Raw genomic sequence first — 23,799 nt, 5'->3', positions numbered from 1 at the left:
ATATGCTGGAGAGACAGATATGTGTCTCAGAGATTGCCCCTTCTTTGAAATAGGCTTCCTATTCACATTAAGCAGAGCCTTTCCCTGCCCCTCTTCAAATGCAGTTTGGATCAATGGATAGGGAATCTCAAATTCACATCTGAGGTAGTGCCTATGTCCATTATGGACAGGGGCAATCTGTAAGATACTCAAAGCACAGGCACAAATCCTCTTGCCTCTAAAGTCCATATATTGGGTAAAATCGGGTTATACTGGCAAGGCTTCTAAGGGCTCTTAAGTCATTAGTCCATTAATCTCCTATGAATCTTGTCCCAAGTTATTCCTGTCCCATTTGATTTGCAGATGTCCAGCATTTCCAGTAAGGCAGTGTTTGAGACATCTGTATTGGTCAGGTATAGGTCACCTCTCAGCAACTTTCAGGAAAATGAGTACAGTGACAGGTCTTGTAGTCTTGGAGAACCTGCATTCTCCCAGTCACAACCCTCTATTTTTTTCTCCAGTTGCTGCAGTTGTCTGGTGAGGTACAGACATAAGGGAGCTTTGTACTCAATTAGTGGTCTGATAAGGGTAGAATACAACAGAGCTATGACCTCCCTGGTCTTGGATTGATGTCCATATATATGATGTGTTCAATGCGGAATCTGTGTCTCACCACTAGGACACATAGTGATGAAAATGTAGATTGCTATGAACATGCATTTATTTATTTATTGTCTGTTTGTTTGTTTGTTTGTTTGTTAACCAGGTTAGTCCAGCTGGGCTTGTGGCCCTTTTTCAGTGGAGACCTGAGGAGAAAAGCTCCAGTATATAGTATAAAATACAGAAGTTCATAACATTATAAAACAGAAAGTCACCACATTACAACAGACAAGATGAGTTACATATCACAGTTTGTACAGAAATCACAGTTTTACAATAATATATATACTGCATTACATTTAAGAGTATGTCAGTTTGAGAGTATGTGTAAGATAAGTCAGAGGCTTGCATGCAAAGAATTTTTAAGAAAGATGTACAGAGAAAAACCTATGACAATGTGTTAGTTTTGGGAAAGAAAAGTTGATATAGGTGAGGAGTTAGTGGTGGGGATGTGAAGGACATTCCCGTTTGGAGGACAGATGGGAGAAAAGCATGGATTTGAAGTTGTTATGGTTTGGTATGTTACGTAGTGGGGGATAGAGAGTTCCACAGTTTGGCTATGGCGTGGGATAGTAATATTTGGACAGGTGGATGTAAGGGTTTGTGTACTTGTAGAAGGTTTTGGCCTTTTGATCTCAGGGAGCAGTTAGGTGTGTAGAGTATTAGAGATTTGGCAAGAGAAGGGCATTCTGTTGGTTTGAAGATGAGTTTGTGGGCTGTTGTAAGTTGTAGGTATATTAGGTGGTTGGGGAGTTCTAGCCAGTTGAGGATGTGTAGAGAGTGGCAGTGATGGGAAGATTTCTTATAATTGGTTGCAAATTTGCAGATTTTGTAGTAACAAACTTCGAGTTTGGAACAAAGGCCAAGTTGTAGGTTGGAGAATAGGGGAGCACCATACAAGAGAGAAGGGAGAAGGAAAGTAGATGCAAATGTTTGTCAGGAGGAGGGGGTGAGGTAGCAGTTGTGCCTGTAGAGGAGACAGATTTTCTGGTGGGTTTTTTTGATTGTGGAGAGGATGTGGGAGTTGAATTTTAGGTTTTCATTAATGGTAATACCAAGTAGCTTGGTATTAGGAATGATTTCTAGAGGAGTGTTTTGTGGCTTTTGATGGAAAATAGGTCTCTGTTGAACTGTGAGGTTTTGGTAGGAGTGAAAATCATTAGTTTTGTTTTGTTAGCATTTAGGGCTGAGTGATTGGATTGAATCCATGATTCTGTTTTGGAGAAGGCTATTTGGGTTTTGAGTAGAAGTTTGAAGGGGCAGGAGGCTGAGCAGATGATGGTGGCGTCATCAGCGTATTGGATAACTGTGGCGTCAGGGATGGAGTGGTGGAAGTTGTTGATGAATATGTTAAAGAGGAGTGGGCCCAGTACTGATCCTTGTGGAACTTCTGTTGGTGTAGGTAAGAAAGGGGAGGTTGAATCTTTCCATTGCACAGCCTGTTGGTGCATGGAAAGGTAGCTGGAGAACCAGGCTAAGTTGAGGGAGAGAGGTGCAAGTGTGAGAGCTGGGACAGGAGTAGGGAGTTGGAGATGGTATCGAGTGCCTTTGAGAGGTCTAGAAATAGTGAAGATACATATTTGCTGCTGTCACGTGCTAGGCTGACTGTCTCAAGAAAGGAAAGGAGGGCTGTCATAGTGCTATGCCCGGGATGGAAGCCATGTTGGGTGGGAGACAGGAGGTTGTGCTGGGTTAGGTATGGCATGGGTTGGTAGTGGATGTTTTTTTCTAGAATTTTAGAGAGAGGAGAGAGTATAGCTATGGGCCTGAAGTTGGTAGTGTCTGTGTTCTTACCACCTTTGTGGAGAGGGATTATGAATGCATGGCGAATGTGCATTCTCCCAGTCACAAACCTCTATTTTTTTCTCCAATTGCTGCAGTTGTCTGGTAAGGTACAGACATAAGGGAGCCCTGTACTCGATTAATGATCTGACAAGTGTCACAACACTGTGTTTGAGCTGAGAGGAGTGTTATGTATATCATAATTATCAAGGGTACTTCATTTCCAAAGGGGGCAATGAGGCACTGTTTGCTGTAGGGTTCAGTCTGTGAATTTGGCACCAATCATTTGTCTCTCTCAGCCCCTTCTGTAATATGTTACCATCCTTGGTGGAATCTATATGAGTGTGTCCAATTAATAGTCATTTAAAAACATGGTAAATCACAGGCCACCTACCGTTGCCTGCACTTCAGAAAAGTACCTTCCACACAGTTGAAGGCCTGGCATATATCCTTGGGGTATTCCATTGGTAAGTGGCTGGTGGGGGGTTTGCAGTCCCAAGTTTGAGAGTGTGTGTTCTGTTGGTGAGCCAGTTGGCTATCCAGCTAGTACTGTATGGCTTAATTCCCAGATGGGACATTTTTACTATGAAACATGAATGGGGGGTATTGTCAAATGCCTTGGATAACTGAACATAGGCAGTATGTCCTGTTATCTGTCATCCAGGTCTTTGGGGTCAGTATCAAAGAAGTTCACAAGGTTCAGCAGGCAAGATCTATTCTTGACAAATGCAACATGGGTCGACTGAAGCACTGGATGTATAGCCATCTGGCTCACTGACAGAACACACACTCTCAAAGTTGTGGACTGTACCAACACCACTAGCCCACTCACCAGTTGAATATCACAAGGATCTGTGTTGGACCCTCAACTGTTTGAGAAATACTTTCCTGAAGCACATGTAATAGTAGATGACCTGTGATTTACCAAAGTTTGCAGATGATTTTTAACTGGATGCACTCATATAAAGTTTCCCAGTGATGGTAACATATTACAGAAGGGGTTAACACAGACTGATGATCGGTGACAAACTCACGGATTGAACTTTAAGCATACAAATACTCTTCGTCACCTTCGTCAGTGAAGTTCCCCTGTTAATTATGATGTACATAGCACTGCCTTAAGGTCAAACACAGTGTTGTGAGACTGGGGAACACAAGTTGATAGCAATCTACACTTTCATCAGTATGTGCCCATAGTGGTGACACACACAATCTGCATTGCACACATCATACATGTGGACATCACATTAAAGACTAGGGTAGTCATACTTCTGCTGTAATCTAACCTTATCACACCAATAATGGAGTACAATGCTCAGATCTCGCTGTACCTCACCTGACACCTGCAGCAATTGTAGAGTACACAGGGTTATGCCTGGGAATCTCCCAGGCCTCCAAACATGACATACATGGAAAGACTGACATACATGTCACTGTATTTGGTATCATGTAGGCTGCTGATAAGTGACATATGGCTGCCCTGCAGAGCAGTCTCAGACCTTGGCCTTCTGAAAAAGATGGACATATGCAATTCAAATGGGACAACTATAATTTGCCCCAGGGTTCTCATCCTAGCATATGACAAAAGCAGAACATGCTGGGGAGACAGATATATTCCACAACAATTCACACTGCTCTGTAATAGGCTCCCACTGCATGAGAAGCAGTGCACCTCAATGACTCTGCTCAAGCACAACCTTGATTCCTGGTTGGGTGTTTGCAAAGTCACCTCTGGGCTGTCACCTATGTCCCTCAAGGACAGGGCCAGTTGGTGCTGCTCACAAACACAGCCTGTTAAAAATGACCATCCAACTATGCTAAATAATGGTACTTGTATTTTTACACAGCTAGGCTTCTAAAGACCCTACTGCTATTATGCTAGTAGCCTCATATGAACTTATGAAGCTCTGTACCTGTGCAAGCCTCACAACCTGTTGTCAATCACATGGCTTGCTGATGTCATCTACTATAAGTACACCTGCACTCTTGTATAAATCAAATTTGTGCTGTGGTGCTTGTGTAACATACTGTGCTCTGTAATCGTGTACTTAGATAGGTAGGGGTTCTGATCTCCCTGCACTGAACTGTGTGTGTGTGTGTGTGTGTGTGTGTGTGTGTGTGTGTGTGTGTGTGTGTGTGTGTGTGTGTGTGTGTGTGTGTGATTTATTGCTTGACATTACAGACAGCATGTTACACCAGCATGTGGGACACTGTCATCTTGCTCTCAACAGACACTGCTGATGTCATCAGTTATATTACATTTTTGGATATGCAGTACTCCCACCAGAACAGAGTCAGAAACTGGCCTGGTGGCCAGGCAGAAGTCATGTCATCCTATACAATAAAGTTTACAGTGACATTGCTTTTAATCTATCCACATACATCATGGCATAGTGTGTAGACCCTGTGTTATATTGCTGAGAAAGCCATGTGGTCACTCCAGCTGCTGCACATGTCTGGTGAGGTACATGTAATAAAAGATCATTATACTCTATTACTGCTGTAATGAGGTTTAACTACAGTACTGTCATACAATCCTAAGATGTCAGTATGATGGCATGACTTATGATATGCACAACATAGTCTTTCAATACCAGTGTGGACACTTGGTGGTCAAAGTTCAGATTGCTATCTAAATGTTGTGATTACCATGGACCTCCACTTTTCAAACGGTCAGCATTACAAACACACATTTCTACATTTATCTGTAGATTGTGTGCCTTTATCAGCATTCAGTTGTGTGTGTGTTAGTTCCTCCTGTACAATGTTATCACCATTGCTGGACTCAATGCTTGCATGCAATATGCAAGAATCAGCAAACTCGGTAAGCCAAAGACAATATACTTTAAAATGAACTGACAGGAAATATATTTCAAACAGTGAAGGGCCAAGCCCAGATCCCTGAAATTTGCCAGTGGTGACAGCTCTACTGGTACAGCTTGATTCCCTGTCACATGATGTGTTCTATCAGTGAGCCAGTTGTTTACCCATTACCTGACATAAGGTTTAATCCTCAGCTTGGGGGTTTCCTCAATGATATCGGTGTGTGTGTGATTGTGTCAGAACCCTGGGCCAGATCACAATAGTCAGTATGTACTGACTTACCTTCCTCTGGACCTATCACATGGAATCAGTGTGTTGTGACAACATCACATATCTCCTACGGTGTGACGGGTCTACTTGATATGGTTGACATTTCACAATGTCGAAATTCATATCACCGAGACCATATGATCAACATTTGAAATGTCGACCATACGAATAGAATATAAAAAACAAAAAAAACTTACCTTAACGCTGCCCCCCACACCCCCCAGAACTTAAATATACCAACTCCAAGTGCGGAAGTGGAAATCTTTCCATTCTGCACTGTAGGGAGATGCAGGTTCCCCATGGTCGACATTTCAAATGTCGATCATATGGTCTCGGCCATATGAATATCGACATTGTGAAATGTCGACCATTCGAAGGGGACCCGGTGTGACCCAGTACACACACCTTCCTTATACACTGGAATACACAGTTCAATATACTCTTCACACAGTCTATGCTCCTTTACAAGAGCGTACATCAACATGCATCCATCTCCATTGGGTGGACTGCATCTGATGCATACTTGTATAGAAACATCATGACTTTCCTCACCTGTGAGGTAGAACAACTTGCCATCATGGACCTGTACTACATGTATACTAGGAATATTCCAAGGTGTATGCAACAGACCTGTGTGAGTTGTTACTGCTACATCAAGTCTGTTACATCTGACATATTTCCTCAAAGAAGTCATCTACGGCATGTATGATGACAACAGTATCATCTTGTGGAACGTGAAAAGGTGAAGGCATTTGACAAAAAGTCACACTGTGGTATTCAATCAATACTGTCACATATGTCCAGAAACAGCTATATCACCAAATGGCTAGACGAGTGCATGATATGCATGGCATCTCACTATGCTGAAACGTATTTCATGACATATATCTCAGGTCCAGTGATCAGGGCAGTATATCAGGGCTGTCTGATAGGCCCTTGCCTGCCCCTTACTTAAGTGGTGGACATCACAGCTAACATACACATGCTGTGTCCAAACAGCTGCCAGAAGAACTACAGCTCATGGGCAATTATTGAATCGAACTGTGGTATTAGTATAATTCACACAGTATCATCACATACCAAAGAATGCTGCCACAGCCATGGCAACACCTGCATTGGCAAGACATTTGGATGGATGTGTTGCATCAGGAAACAGGCACAACATCCAAGTATAATGTGGACATCACACCCTAAAATTAGTCCAATAGGTATGTGACCTGTGTCCTGTGGTAGAGGGCAAGTGGTACATCCACCAGCATCTGGTCACAGTTCTGACTATTCCCTTGACTGTAGCACAAGTACTGGGTATGTGAAGGACATGCATATGAGAGGGCATACTAATGTTATGGTTCTCAGCCTTCATCACACCAATAACTGAGTACATTTCACTCTTCTCCATTCCTCTCTATACATGTTCCAGTGATGTGTAATTGAAGTTTACCACCTTTGCCACAGTGAGCTGTCACACATCTTAATGGCCATACTTAGGTATTCTTTTTATGGGATAACCATTACTGTCTGATGGTGTGGAATCCCAATCAAGTTGTTACACCAGATAGATGTGTGATACCTCATGCCCACAGTGCACACATAGCTGTTTTTGTCTTGTCACAATGTGAATTGTGCAGTATATATATATATATATATATATATATATATATATATATATATATATATATACAGTATATATATATATATATATATATATATATATACACACACACACACACACACAAACAAACACACACACAGTATATATATATATATATATATATATATATATATATATATATATATATATGTGTGTGTGTGTATATACACACACACACATACATATATGCATGAACACCAGTCAGCTAGCCTGTATTGCTCAGAATGCCACATCCAGGTATAGTACTGTCCTTCCTAACACCTCCAGCATATGTTACAGTATCAGGATGTTATGCGTGATTACCCTCATTGAGTGTGGACATGTCATAATAGTTGTACAAGTGTGTTTATGCAGAACCCTATCTATTACTTGAAATCACATATATTATGTCAGAGACATGGGATTAATGGTGGTCTTATTCTGTTATTATGTTATCCATGATTGTGCATGCTTCTTTTAATTTTGTCCTTGAGCCTTTTTTTGATTCTCACTTGCTTGTGTCCTCTGCTGAGATTACACTTATTTTCCGAGAAATCAGTTTGGATAGCTTCACAAAATGCACCCTACCCCAATTTTATATAACAATTGCATATAACGTCCCTGATAGATGTCCTATGCATTGTTCATGTAAAGATGCTTATCTCACACAAAACTCTTCCCCCATTGTTATGTTACCATGTATGACAGTCACATAATACACATTTTGACATTGCAATCCCCGCTATGCCATATTGATATGTGACTGGTGTTGCTGCTACAGCTGTCTTCCATTGACATGTCCTCATCTGCTGTACATTAGGTTGTTTTGCCTGTCCTCTTTCCCTATGTTCATTCCTGCAATTCATTTGTGTGCCCAGTTGCATACACGCACTTCCCCTGAGTTTTTATTTTACATGGCAGTCCATGTACACTTACAGATCATTTACACAATATCAGTACAGAATGCCAGGAATGGAATTTCAGAATACTCTGCCCTGTATACACTGCCCTGTACTGTGTTTGGACCGTATACATATCATACATCTCAACTGTCCAGATTTTCGCAGTATGTCCAGACTTTTGCCTTATGTGTTTTGGTGTGTTCCTTATAAAATTTGTGGTTTTCTGCCATATCACTGGGATGATCTCAGAACCGATAACACTAAATAATGACATGCATTTGAGTTTCAGACTTCAAATCCTTCAGAAAATGTAACTTAACACAAACCTCTTGTTAATCTAGCAGATTTCTAACATGCAAATATATAGAATCTGTCCCTATTTCTGGTTTATTGTCCCACCATTATGTTGGTCTTTATCCAGATGTCTTGCACTAAGAGACTGACAGCTATGAAACTTATATGTTAATCCCCAGTGATCATTGTAGCATTCTGCGTAAGCACAGTAACCAATTGTACTCTGCTATAAACAGGATTGCTTTCCATGTTGCTTTGCATGGTTTCCTGACTGGCAACACTATTGCCAGCCATGAAACTGCACTTATTTATTTTTAAATGTGGTATGCGGCATGAATATGTAATTAGTGCTACTACTCACACCGCATCCCCACGCACACATGTAAACTCCATGTAGGATTTGCACAAGCCTACATGTAGTTTATTGAATCCCAGTGATTCTCTTACTGCAATTGTATTAGGAAAATTTACTTATTAAAATTATTTAAGCATTTACCTTGATTCTAAGTTGTCATTTCAGCAAAATATTAATATTATCTAAAATAAATGTATTGCGGTCATATAAAAATCTGATGAGGGGTATAACTATGAGTCAGGTCTAGCTGTTATTCCTGCTTCTTATTATTGTTGTCATAACAATGACTGGGTCCAATGTTTGGGTTTGTATCTAACCTCTTCTGCCTCCCTTATCTAAGATTTTCGAGAAATGTATTCACTCTCATGTTATGCAATTCCTGAACACACAAAATCTTCTATCCACCACTCAACATGGCTTCTGCCCACACCACAGCACAACTACTGCTCTTCTCTCTTTTGATAATCAGGTTAACCATCACAGAAATAATAATAATTATGTATCTGCTATTTTTTTAGATCTCATCAATGCTTTTGACATGGTCTCACACCCAAAACTATTAGATGCTCTAACCTCCCTATCCTATTTGCTATCTCCTGTTTCAAAAACTATCTTTCAATCAGACAGCAATCTGTCCAATGGCAATATGAGCTATCTCCTCTACTTCCGACTACCATAGGTGTACTACAAGGCTCAGTCTTGGGCCCACTTCTTTTTTCTATCTTCACAAACAACCTACATATCTCCACCCAGCAGGCCACACTTATACAGTATGCAGATGACTTGACACTTATCTGGTCAGCCCCATCTCTTACCACCCTACAGCAGCTGACCCAAGAATCCTTTAGCTCTGTTGAAGGTTGGATCACTGACTTCCAACTTATTTTAAACCCCAACAAGACTAAATTACTTCTGTTCACCCCTAATAAATCTAAAGCTACTTTCTCTATCACCTCTAAAAATGGCACTGTCATCTCTCCTACTGCCCCTACTAAACTCCTAGGGGTAGAAATAGACAAACATCTTTTCTTTGATGTCCATATTGCTCAAACCATCCAAAAGGTATACAAAAAATGGGTACTCTTTTTAGACACAAGAAATTTCTCATAGACAAGGCACGGAACACCTTAGCCCAAACTCACCTACTGTCCACCCTTATGTATGCAGCATCAATCCTCACCCAGATTAGAAAAAATGATCTTGACAAACGTGAAATAAAATTGCCAAGTTTGCTAACAACTCCATCTTCAGAACCCATCACTCTCAGGCACTTAGGGATGTTCAATGGCTAGAACTTCCTCAACTACTCACCTACCATCAGATAATTATCACCTTTAACATCCTGAGGTACCCTCACAAAACTCCGGCACTAAAACAACTACTTTCGCTCTACTCTACAAGTCGTCCACTCCATTCTACCAATAAATCTCTCCTCTGCATCACTAGTGCTAATAATACTGCAGGGAAAGCTCTATTCTCTCATATCATAGCTAAAACCTGGAACGACCTCCCCTCTTCTGTAACTTCTGCCTCTACTATCATGAAATTCAAAAAGTCACTTAAATCACATCTCAGGAAAACCTGGATATGTCCATGTATAACATAATGATCACTTCATTTCTTATTCCACTTTGCCTCCTTCCTAGTCTACCTACTATAGGCATACCTCAAGATAATAAGCTCTAGACTTATAGACTTGTATCTATTTCATGTTTTATTCAGACAGTTTTGACTCACCATTGTTATTATGTATGTCTCTGTGCTATTATTGTCTGTCTATTTTTTGTTATTATTGTATCTAATTGTGGAGATTTTCTCCCCAGGCCTCCACTGTAAATGGGCCTCGTCCAGTTGGACTATCCTGATTAACAAATGTAAAATAAAATTAAATAAAATAAATCTTAAGCAATAATTTGTTTATTTATCTGCATTTTTTACCAGAAAAATCCAAAATGGTTTGGAAACCTTGTAAAGAAATCTCAAAGAAAAGTAACAATCAGTATACAATATACACTGGAAGAAATATTTATACAAAATATGCAGTTAAACACATAAGCATATAAGGTAAACAGGCATAAAAGAACATTGCATAATGCTTGTTCATAAGATTAGGAATATAATGAAAAATTCCACAACAGTGGTATTTTAGTAACAATTATAGGATACATGAATTAGTATGTGGCATTATAAATATTTAATGCAAATGGCAGTCAACTGTTTCACATTTATAAAACAGATATAGATAATTGTGATTGACCTCCATTCATAACCATCTTATTATGTATTTGAAATATGGAGACCAAGAAATTCACCTTAAGAGCGAAGTTCATGAGATAAATCTTGGAATCCATTTTGTGATCGTGAGCTTTATCTGCTCCTTATATGACCAGTTACAGAAATAAAACAAATAAAAAAAAAAACAGACAAAGAAAGAAAAAAGGGAGAGTTAGTGTAGGAGTGCAATGTGTTTTATCAGCATTACAAGCTGGCAAAGTACTCAGCACTGTCAAATGGATTGCAACGTTCTGCTCAACTCCTTTGGTAAAGAATTCTGGACAAATCACAAATGGTGTGGGGCAAAGGATCAAAATCAGGGATAGTTTTTAAATATTGTTATAATTCACTTACAAATTTAATAGAACAACAGGTTTTGCATCAACATGCATGGGTCTATATTAGAACATCGAAGTTTCAAAACTTTGAATGTTCTAATATCGACCCCTATTCAGCGAAGCTGAAAATATCGAAGCTACAGAAAACCAAATTTTTTCCTAGAGAAAGAATTTGGTTGTCCCTTTCTGTTGTTTTGGTATTTTCAGCGCTGTGGTGGAAAGTTAAGGGTTGGGTTCAGGTAAGTGTGCGATTGAGCACGGGTTAAGTTAATTAGGGTTAGTGTGCTGGTTAGGTATGTGTGTGATTGTGTACGTGAGGTTTAGGGCGGGTTAGGTGAGTTATGATTAGGGCGCTGGTTAGGTATGTGTGCGATTGTGTGGACGTGAGGGTTAGGGAGGGTTAGGTGAGTTAGGGTTAGGGCATAGGTCAGGTAAGTGTGTGATTGTGTGGACGTGAGGGTTAGGGCAGGGTAGGTGAGTTAGGGTTAGGGTGTGGGTAAGGTGAGTGTGCGATAGTGATGGACCTTAGGGTTAGGGTTTGGGTTAAGGTAAATGGATAGTCAGTGGTGTATGTATAGTTTAGTGTAGGGGTAGGTGTAAGATTTTAGGTGTATGTGTGTGGATTGCTGTTTGTTTGGTGTGCTTATGTTGTGTGTATGTGTTTTGAAACAGCAAATTTTTTCCCTAGGAAAAAATTTGCTGTTCTGTATGTTCGATGTTTTCAGCTTTCGCTGAATAGGGGTTGATATTAGAACATTCGAAGTTTTGAAACTTCGATGTTCTAATATAGACCCAACATGCATTTCCTAAACAATCTGATATACAAAACTGTAGTCCCTTAAATTTTAGTTTGTTTTTAAATATCCCAAATGTCTTCATTTTTGAATAACTCTTACTAGATTTAACAGGAGAAATGAATGGCTGTTATGCTTTTTTGCTATTTCATATCACACAAGACTGGAGAAGCTGAAATACATATTCAAAACTCCAGAGCTTTGAAACCATTCATGATTTCAGTGAGCTGTGATGGCTTAGAAAGTAAGACATATTTTCATCCGTCAACACCATTTCCTACATCCGTTCTAAGTGTCTCACACTCATTGAGGTCTTAAAGTCTACAAAGTCTCTCCTGTTTTAAGGTGTTTAGTTTCTCATTCATGTACACTGAAAGTGAAATATCAGATTATGATGACTGCCTTCCTATCTATGTATCATTGTTTTCTTATTATTATATGCTTACTGCCTTCCGATAATGCTTTCCTGGTAACTACAAGGATATTACCTTATCATGTCTTCCTTTAATCATGGGAAGCACCAGCATTTCCAGCCCTCTGTTTTCTAGTACAAATCTTGTTTACTAGCATAAAAAAATCATATGCACTTTCTCTTTAACTGCTTACTAATGACTCCTAATAACCATACTGCTGTCTTCTGTTGGCTTACCAAACCAAAATGATATGTATGGAAGCAGAGCGACATAATTTGGTTAGCTGATTTTCTGTATTTATCATGTAGTTTACTCACATACATCACTCATTTTTTTTCTTCAGCCTGTTTGAGTATCAGCGTTTCTCATTTGCAATGCACTGAGACATTTTCAAAAATGATGGGTTGTAAATGTTTATGACTTTTTTTCTGTCTTGCATTGTAATATGTACATGTCTTTGCCTCAAAAAGCACATTACATTTATATAGTTGCAGTGTATTATACAAATGTCATTGCCATTTGCTTTAGATTCCCGTAATCACTGGTACGGTATTTGCTTAAACTACTCCTAGTTGACCAAAATAATTCTTCAGAAATATAGATGTATACTAGAGTATGATTATTAGTATTTTCCCATAGAATATCATAAAGCTTGCAAAAGAAAGAACTTTTTGAATGTATATAATTTTCTTTTAAATAAATTGTGAAAATTACCTCTTTGTATAATGTTTTATATAATATAAAAGCAAACCTTCATTCATAGCCACTGTTTCCTTTATTCACCTCTGTCACATATAATTACTGTGAAAATCTACTGCATGCCAGAAAGTGGAAACACAGAAAGTTCACAAAAAGTAGTGCTCCCTACTCACTGTGTTGTAACGCTCCATTTTTCATGTTAGTATGTACTCTCTGTCAGTTTTGCTTCTTATGGTTTGGCCAAAAATGGTGATTCCTGTATTTATTAGTGCTTGGCTTCAATAAACATTATGCAATATGTAGAGCCAAGAATGATTTATTTATAATTTGTCAGTTTATATTTATGGAAGCTTTTAAAGTGTAGCCCCTGGCGCCTTACAGCTGGTAAATCAAATTATACAGCTTCAACTGTTTTTTTTTTTTTCTTCACTGCTTAAAGTGCATTGTGCAGGCTGAAATGCCTCAGGAATCCTTAAGGCTTGATAATGATGTGGTCGCATATAGTCCCCAAAAATACAGTTAATTATACTTTTGTCACTGATTCAACATGTCTGTAGCTCAATTTATAACAGTATTAATGATTGAGACTTTAATTTGACAAAATATTATTGTACTATCAAAAAGCACATTTTCTGAACAACTTCAACTTGAAAGTAGAAAATAAAAAAAAAGATTTTAGTTGTTTGTTACAGCACAGCTGTAAGGTACTTTCACACAAATCCCAGCTGGAAGCAGCTGTTAGTTCCTGTAGTTAAAAAAGGACTGTATGTGATGCATTGTTTTCACTTGCTCCAGGCTAGTTACATACAAAATGGCACTTGACTAGCTTTTAGCTGTTTGCTGTGTTTTTGTGTCAGTGCCGGTGGGGGTGTTGTGAAGGACAGCTTAAATCCATTTGCTACTTTGGCACTCACTTATCTCATTTGCCAACCTCTTTTATAACAAGAAGTCCCAATCCCAATAATATGTTTATCTCCTTGAATGATGTCATCAGAACTAGAGAAATCTAATATCCATGCTGGAATAGGGTTTGCCTAGTGCTCTTTGTGAGATATTGTCCCCTATCACACTCACAGCTGCTTCCTCTTGATAGTACAGCAGGGACGTGATGCTGTTTATTTCTAGATAAAGTTTTTTGTAGGTGGATATTACAAACACATATATCTTTGATTCACATAAAGTAATGCAATCCAATGGTTGCAGAAAAAAATGTGTGATTCTGGGTGATTATTAAGCTGTTTATAGAAGAACTTGCATTTGATAATGTATCCAGCTCCCATCTTACCTTCCCCCACTGCTGAATATCATTTAGATATTCTTGTATATATATATATATATATATATATATATATATATATATATATATATATATATATGTGTGTGTATGTGTATATATATATATATATATATATGAAATTTGTAATAGTTATTTTTTTAAACTGCATAATACATGTCATATATTTTAAAAGATTAGGATATAATTGCATATGTCCTGATTTTATAACTATTTTTGTCACTTCAGAGAAATATTAAGAAGTGAAACCAAGGCACATAAATATAAAACTGAAAAAAAAAATGTCATTTCATAGCTGGAGCTATTACAGTAGTTCATTTTAAATGGATATCAGTTGTATCAGATTTATTTTTCCTGTTAGGTTAAAGTATTTGGGAATGTTTGGCTCAGCTTTGCTATAATGAGCCATACATAAAAGCCAGATCTTATGCCAAATACAGATATTTTTTATTTATTTTAAGCATTTGTTAACCATGTAAACCTATTAGATACAAAGTCCTCTTTTCAAGTGCAACCTGGGAAGATCATCTTGTTAACTGATCTGCACACTCAGTTATACAGTAAGCAAATGGTTACTGAGGGACTCAAACCCTGAACTACAGAGATAAGATCACTTATAGCTCATAGCAATAATCTTCTAGATTGAACTGTTAGAGATAAACATTATGATATTTCATGCAAATCAGCGTGCTTCATGTCAAACAGAGTACCTCTTTGGCCATCTTCAAACGCAATCTGGACGGTTGGATGGGTGACCATCCACAGCGCAGTGGTGCAGCAGTAACATTATTGCCTCTCAGCAAGAGGTACTCCAGTTTGATTCTTGGCTGGGGCGCCTTCTGTGCAGAGTCTGGGTGTTCTTCCTGCATTCGTGTGGCTTTCCTCCGGGTTCTTCCTACATAACAAAGCCATGCATCTGGAGCATTTCTCCCTGGGTCTTTGCTGAAAATTGGCTTTGTTCCAAGTCAGACTTTCCTGATAAACAAATGTTAAATAAATAAATAAGTTCACCCTGCGGGTTCTACCTGTGTCTATCTTGGACAGGGGCAATAGATGATGATCATGGAAATAAGAGTAAGAACTTGGCTAGACTTGTAAGGGCCATAAGGCCATTAGCCTAGTAACTTCCTATGATGCTTTTTGGGAATGACTTTTTCCCTTTTTTACTTTTACTATTAAAGTCCATTAAAATAGTAATAATCATAATAATAATAATTAACTTCCAGTTTTCATTCTTTTGATATGAAATGATTATTTTATTTCTACATTGTGGGATTGTTAACATAAAACTCCATGTACGTAGTTTGCATTTCTGCTAATATTTCATGCTATCACAATGCTGCACTTCTTCTAAGAATCATCATATGAGATGTCCTTATTCAGCGTTCCTACTGCTGCATACTGCTATACAACATTTTTGGCTGCACTGTTGTCATTTTTCTACAGAACAGGCATCACATGATGAAGAACCTGCTCTAAAATTTACAAAAAAAACCCCTGCCTTATTCCAATGCAAACTCTGATGGGGCACTATCCTTTTAAACAGACTGGCTGTGTTAGGAGTATATTCATATAATACAACATGTAAATGGTCATATGTTGATAGTGACGGACAGTAAATGAGTTAATGAATATGCAGCTAGATGGTAATTGTAAGCTCCTTTACTTGGGCACTTTATACTCTCAGTCGTTTCCCAGAACTGATTCTAATGGTCCAACATGACATTTTGTCTACTGTATGGAGTTTATTTCTTTGTCAAGATGGCAAGTTCATAATTTTCTAGCATACACAGAAAATGTTTGTTTGTATTGCAGTATGGCTGGTTAGACTGGGAAATTCATTTATCATACTGTGTGATATTAAATGTCTAATGTGCTTCCACCATACCTCTCAAACGCTAAGCTCAAAAAAACTGAATAATGATAAAATTAATAGGGGACAGAGGTCCAAAATTAGGGACAATTTTTAAATATTGCTCTTATAAACATAAAAGTTGCTGAAATAATAGGTTTTGCTTTAATATGCTTTTTCTGAAGGCTATGAAGTCAAACTGAAATGTTTGTCATTATTTAGTGACTTCAATCCTCAATGAGTTGCCAGAAAACCACAGAATTTATAGATTCGTATCCTCATTGAGTTGCCAGAAAACCACAGAATTTATAGATTCATAGATTATTACTAAGCTAACTGCCCTTGCGAGCCTAGCCAATTACCCCTTATGAGCCTCAAACCTTGCGTTTCTAAGGCAACCACCTTAACCATTAGGCCACCCTCCCTTTCAAAAATATGAGGCAAAAAATTGGACATCCTGTGAAAAATCTGGACAGTTGAGAGATATGCCTTCTACACAAGTCATTGTAAGCCATGACAGCTTGTTCCTAAATGTAGGACTGTATTTGCATAAGTTATAGTACAGTTATGCAACACTTATTCACAAGCAAAACTATGCTTGTATTATTATTCACACTTCTTTTGACAAATCTGGCTGTACCCATGGTGTTGTTGTACAGAGTTTCTATTCACAAATGTAACTGTACTTGTAATGTTGTAACATACTACTTTTTCTCACAAATTTAACTGTATCTGCAGTGTTGTTTTGCAGAGCTTCTATTTATTAATCGAATCTGTTTGCACTTGTAGTGTTATTACACACCACTTATATTCACAAAACTAGCTGTATTTGTAGTGTTGTTAATAAGCAGTTCTGTTCCCAAACCCAGCTGTACTTGTAGTTTTTGCAGAGTTTCTTTTCACAAGTCTAACTGTACTTGGTGCATTGTTGCACAGTACCTCTGTTTCTGTCCTGAAAAAAAAATGGCCAGATGCTGACACTGTACATGTCAAATGCCTTCATTTTATCTACGGTGGCTTTGGGCATTACAAGGTAAAAATGTGCATTATCAGAAAGTCGGAAAACATGGCTGACATGTATGTTGCCTTTTTCATCTATACTTTCAGACGGCTGAATAAAAAGCTGAGCAGTCTCCTTTATCCAAGAGCTGACAACCCTGGGTAATGTCAGAGCTAAGAAAATAATCATAACTAAGGAGAATTTAAGTCCATTTATCAGTCTTATGGTCATTACAGATGCTTTTATGATACAAATGTTGAGATCATACCCAGTGGCATCATGCACTGGGAAATGCTCACTAACTGCATTAACATCCATTTTCAAATTTATTGTTCACTTGCACATCTTAAGTAGTCTGAAACTGTTGTAACAGTGACTGACTCAATGTTCATTTATTTTCAAATTTTTTGCCCCCTCCTCCAAAAACAGCTGACCATTAGCTGCTCCTGGTGTCACTCAACAATCACCAAGTACCCAGTGACAACTTTTTTCCCTGGAATTAATCTGATTTCCAGGACTAATGATCAAATTGAGGCATCCAGTACAGTGTGAATATCATACAAACTTTTCATTAGTGTATAGCATAATCTGTCTACAACTGTGATATTAATGCTCAGAAGGTATTTTAGCCCATGCCACACATTTCATGTTCTGGATTAAAAAATCTTTAAATGTACAAATTATTTCCAGCATTCTAGTATTTTAGTTTTTTTTTCTTTTCTTTTTTCTTTCTCTTTCTTTCTTTCTTTCTTTCTTTCTTCTTCCACCATTCTACACTTCCTTCATTTTGTCCTTCTAGTTATCTCCATGCAAAATTCTATGTAAGTTGTACTTAGAATATACTCCTTCCATTCACATAGTATAAATACAGCAATAAATATGTACATGGACATACTTATCACTTGGTAACAGTATTACATAAGCATTGTTGCACACTCATTAAAAAAAACCAGAGGACTTTAAAGAACCATCCATCTATCTGTCCATCCATCCATCCATCCATCCATCCATCCATCGATCCATCTATCCATCCATCTATCCATCCATCCATCCATCCATGCACAACCCCTAACCAGTTCAAATTCCTGAAAACATTAACAGCTTACACTATTCTTTTGTAAAGCTTTACACATTTGTATAAAATTATAGCACTTCCAGTAAAGTTGCAGTAAACAAACATGTAAGTTGTTTCAATGTTATATATTGCACAAGCATGATAACTGACTTTATCTTGACCTAGATACCCAGAGAACTAAAGGAGGAATGTGCCAGTCAGAGAGTTTGCACACACTCTCTGTGGTTCAGCCATATCACCATAAGGAATTCACCTGATGCCATATCAAGTAAACCACTACATATTATGAGTATTGGGTATAATCTAAATCATTCTTATATTATCTAACTGAGTGCAAGTCAATTATAGGTTCATAGGTTGGTACTGGGCTATCTGCTATATATTAGCCCAGCCATGTTGTGCGGTATTCACCGCCCCTTTAGTAGTTCCCTAGACCCTTGTACTAGCAGCTAGTACCCTTGGCCCCTATCTAGTAGTGCTGTTGGTGTGATCCCCGGTGTGAACTTTCTGTTACCCATCCACTCATCAAGGTTCCTTTTGAAGAGTGATAGTGAGGGGCTCTGTCTTAAGTAGATTGGGACCCTGTTCCATAGTAAGGGAAGTCTCTGCGAAGGGAATCTATCCCTCCAGCATGTTCTATTCATTGTTGTGTTGAGGTTTATATCTCTAGAGCATGTAGCTCGAGTAGATTTGGTTTTGTTAAGATGGAGCATGTTCAACAATTCTGGGTTGGACATGGCTCTGTACATTAGACAGAGATCGCCTCTGAGAAAGCGGTATGCAACAGAGAACAGTCTTAGCTTTTTCAATCATGCTGCATAGGGCAACTGTTTGAGGCCAGTAATCCTCTTGGTTAGGTACCTTTGTGGTCTCTCCAGCTGCTGGAGATGTCTAGCCAGGTACATTCCAATTGGTGCATTGTACTCAATAATGGGTCTGATGAGGGAAGAGTAGAGGGGCACCATTACATTCTTAGATCTTGATGCAAACCCTTTCGTGATCAGATGGGTCACATAGAAGGATTTTCTAACCACTTTGGCAACATGGTTATTAAAGGAAAGCTGACTATCTACTTGCGTCCCTAGATCCCTTATTTCTTCTTCAGATTTCAGGGGATTACCTCCTATGTTGTAGTTTATTAATCCAAAGACATTTTTGCATTCATCTGTGAAAGTATTCATACAATTCTAAAGGGACTCATTAGATTAGCAATGTGTAAATGAATATGATGGACTGCAGCAACTGAAATTATCTTAACTTTTAACATTTTAGAAAATATCACATCATAATGTTTGCAATAAAAACACGATGCATGTTCATCGCAGGTGATTTTGTTATCATTTCATCATTGCTTGCATGACTTTTTGGCAAGTATATTGACCCATTCATCCCCCTCAGTGTAAGAGCTGACTACACCTGATGTGGTGCCATCATCTCTGTTGGGGATCAGGGATTGTCATTTTTTAACCCTATATTCCTTTGCGCATAAGCTTGTAATAGGTCTGAGGTGTGGGCATGAAATGGGCTGATGTGAGAGGTGTTACTTGCTTTCAGACGTTATGTAACTCTTGAAGGAGCTACCCTTCCCTTGTAACAGGTAACTCCATGTGTTCTCCTGTCTCGGTGGAACATAACACAGAATAAGTGCCCGGACCTCGCTTACTGAGACAGGTGAACGAGCAGTTCTTTATCATTTCTTTTCCTGCTCTCTCACAGCCCCTTCACTGTTAAGGCTATTAAGTCATCTCAGGTCATCTGGGATAAAGCCAAACTTTTACTGCACTGCATTTTCTATCCCTTTATGCCAGGGAGCTGTTTGAAAGATTGTAGTTTAAAATGGTGTCCTACAGTGAATTCTGATTTTGATTTGCTCAGTGCATGACAAAACTCTCCTTTGGAAGCTCCCATTGGTTCTTTTTCTGTCACTCATTAGTTGTATCCCCTTTGGTTGAGCATTATAGCCTTTTATGAGTAACACATGTTAGCTGTTGGTGAAGTGTGAGCTGACTTTATGAATGTTGTCTACATCAGGGACTAAATTCCATATATCCAGTTTGAAGATTAACAAGATCCTCTTCAGTTAGAGCTCAGCAACATAAATAAACCTGAGAAACATAACATCTCAGCACCTGAACACTGGCATGTTACAGTTAGAGAGCTTAAACTGTAGAAAATAAGTCATTAATATAATTTTCATCAAAGATTGTCCGCTGAGGTCATATTACTTGTTGTCAAAGACTACCACACTGGACAACAGTCTGACCCAATAATTCAATAATGGGCAGATGATTTGCTATGGTTGGCATGCAGTAAAAAAAATAATCTCTCTGCAATGTTTAGCGTGTTTGCGTAATTCTTGTGCAGAGAGATGATTTTACACTGAGTCTAGACTCCCAAGTATGAAGTGACATGTGTTTGTCAATGAATAACTTAAAAAAATATGGACAATTCTTTTGTCTTACAGTTTATTAACTGCAATCTGCAAACCATGGTTCATCCTTCATAAATGAGAGAGCCACCTGCCCATTTCAATTTGTGGATTCTGTTATGCTATTTATATATTTGTCCTCTGTTAAACAGACAGTTGGGCTGGTCTGGTCTAAGGATCCTCCTCAGATGCAATCCAGGTGTCTATACGTATTTCAGATGGTGAAAAGGTACAGACAATATACAATATGTATGAAAAGTCCCATGGTGCAGTGCTGCCTCATGATACTAGTGGACTGTAGAAAAGAAACTCTTTGGAATACAGGACATATGCAATTATATATATATGCAGACAACACCATTGACAGAAAGCATAACATTGCTTTTTACATACATTATAGTTGGTGCTTTCAGAAGAAAAGTTGCTGTTTACATATGTATATGGAAGAATTTCATATCCCATGCCAGAAAGAAAGAAAATATAGTCACATGTAAACTTGTTTAACATAACTTCGCATGACACACACACATTCACAAGATCAACAAAATGACATCTTGAATAGACACATTTTTGTAGTGCATGTAATCAAAGTTTAGGAGCAACTATGAATTTTTTTCTTCAGGAAGATAGCCTCCACTTCTCTCTCCTTACTTTACAATTCTCACCCCATGTTCACTGCACCTCACAGAAAAGTAAATAACTGATGGGCAGCCTAGTGCATATCACACTCTTTCTTATAGGTGCACCATCCTGAATTCATTCAAAACAGGCTAATAAGAGATTGTATAAAACCTCACATTGCAGTCGAAGGATAAAGTAAAGATGAACATGCAATGGTTTGAGCCAGTATTCTTAAGTTCTTATCAACTGCAATCAGATACTCTGAGTCGGTATCTGTCAACACTGTTTGGGTTTTGTTGCAGCAGTAGTCACAGTACATGACTAAAACGGCACAGTGCTCCCTTTTTAATACTTAAAAAAAAAGGTTTTAATGAAATTTTTCCTGAAAAATCCATTATTTAATGGCCTAAACCATATCCAGTTATATCAAGTTGAGCCATGCAATATTTTAAGGGAAATTTACATTTAAAATAATTTTACATTATTTTCACCAATGACTCTGAATCCCTGGCACAAACACAATACAGTGATCACAGCAGCAAGAGAAATGGAAGTGAATACATCCTTAACATTATCTATTTTTACATTCACTTTTTTGATAAACTTAAAAATCCTATAGATTGTAATGGACATGTCATTGTTGTTTTACTCAAATGGTGATGGCCACACCTCAGTAAAAGACAAAAATGTATGTATAGTAATGAAGACTTAATTCATGGTTCTACTGCTCGAGTAAAGTTATTAATTACTTCATATCATCAGACCTGTTATCAGTATGCCAACAATTAATAAGTTGCATAATCATGTGTGCCTGAAAATGAAGCCAGCATTATTGACCTACTGGATGCAACAACTAGTTTCTGCTTAATTAACTTGTCTAAAGCACAAAGCAAAATGTCTGGGAATAACACTAGTTAATTTCAAGCTATATCAAAGAATACCTCAAGGAAAATGTAAGTTTCAACTGTTTTCCTGATTACAGCATGCACTCACTAATCCAGCTTGCACTGTTGCATGCATGCCTTTCTAGAACAACCGACTAGGTGTCAGACTTAGGACTTTCACTGCAAGTATTGTCTAGCTGTAAAAGGCCACTGCACCTAAAAGAAATTATCATCTTATTTGCATGTTATGCAGCTGTCTGTCCCAGATGCATCACTGCAATTCTCTTGAGCCCATCATGTTATATAGTATGACTAGGCAGACCCTTGGTATAGTAATCAAATTACAAACACACACACACACACAGACACACAGACACACACACACACACACACACACACACACACACACACACACACACACACACACACACACACACACACACACACACACAGATACAGAGAAAGTCCACCGCTTAAGCTCTGTAGCAATCACAGAACAGTAAAGACAAAAGTCAGAGTCTTATACAGGATATTGATATGTCCTTCTGCTCAAAGCATTGATGATTTATTTCATTATAGCATAAATATAAATATATCTATACCTATATATAAACAGATTGATATAGATATAGATAGATATTATTTTACACTTTTACATTTTACTTTTAGATAGTATAATAATCAAGCATTTGCTTTTATGCATAAGATCCAACATCAACTTACTCTACTACAAGCATATGCATCACTATCAAATAATGGGACAAACACATGATAGCACAGTACTGGGTTATTGCAAGACCTCTAGTGACATGGTTAAGCTCTGCAGGACAATGACTGCTGTGTGTTGTATTGCATTCACTGATGGCTTTCCTGTCTGTAAGACATACGTTTCAGTCCTAAATGCCTCACTAGTCTCCAAATGCAAGTATTTCAGTCTGCTCTCCTCTTTTTTCCATGTAGTTTATCCTGCAGTTCAGAGGGCCACAATGAAACTTCATGCTGTAAGTATTTTAAGTGGATTGCTTCTTCCTCTGGAATTTACTTTCCAGCTCCACAAGGGAGGCCCCAACAGTTAAAGCTAACAAGAGTTGCTAAAAACACTTTCTGACATGACTCCTCTGTTAACTGCATCAGTTATTAAACAGTGGAGTCAGTCTGCTTACTACTTCTGCTACAATTATTCCATTAAGTTCATCGGTAGTTTCCGTTTTGATCAAAGTACGGTGATTATTTTGAGCTGATCACCTTACATTCAACAAATGTGTATAGAATCATGAATGTGTCATGAATGTGCTGTGCAACAGAAGTGATTTCTTTTTTTTTGTATTGTTGTATATTATTCCTCTTTCAATATATTTATGGTGTATTACTCTCTTTTCTATGTCCTGAAGTGAAACATTAGTTTGTAGCTCAACATATCTTGTAGATGTTG

The sequence above is a fragment of the Protopterus annectens genome, chromosome 2.part0 (assembly GCF_019279795.1).
Source record: "Protopterus annectens isolate FY-2018-M chromosome 2.part0, PAN1.0, whole genome shotgun sequence".
NCBI classification, from domain to species: domain Eukaryota; kingdom Metazoa; phylum Chordata; order Ceratodontiformes; family Protopteridae; genus Protopterus; species Protopterus annectens.
Note: the sequence above shows the minus strand (reverse complement) of the source record.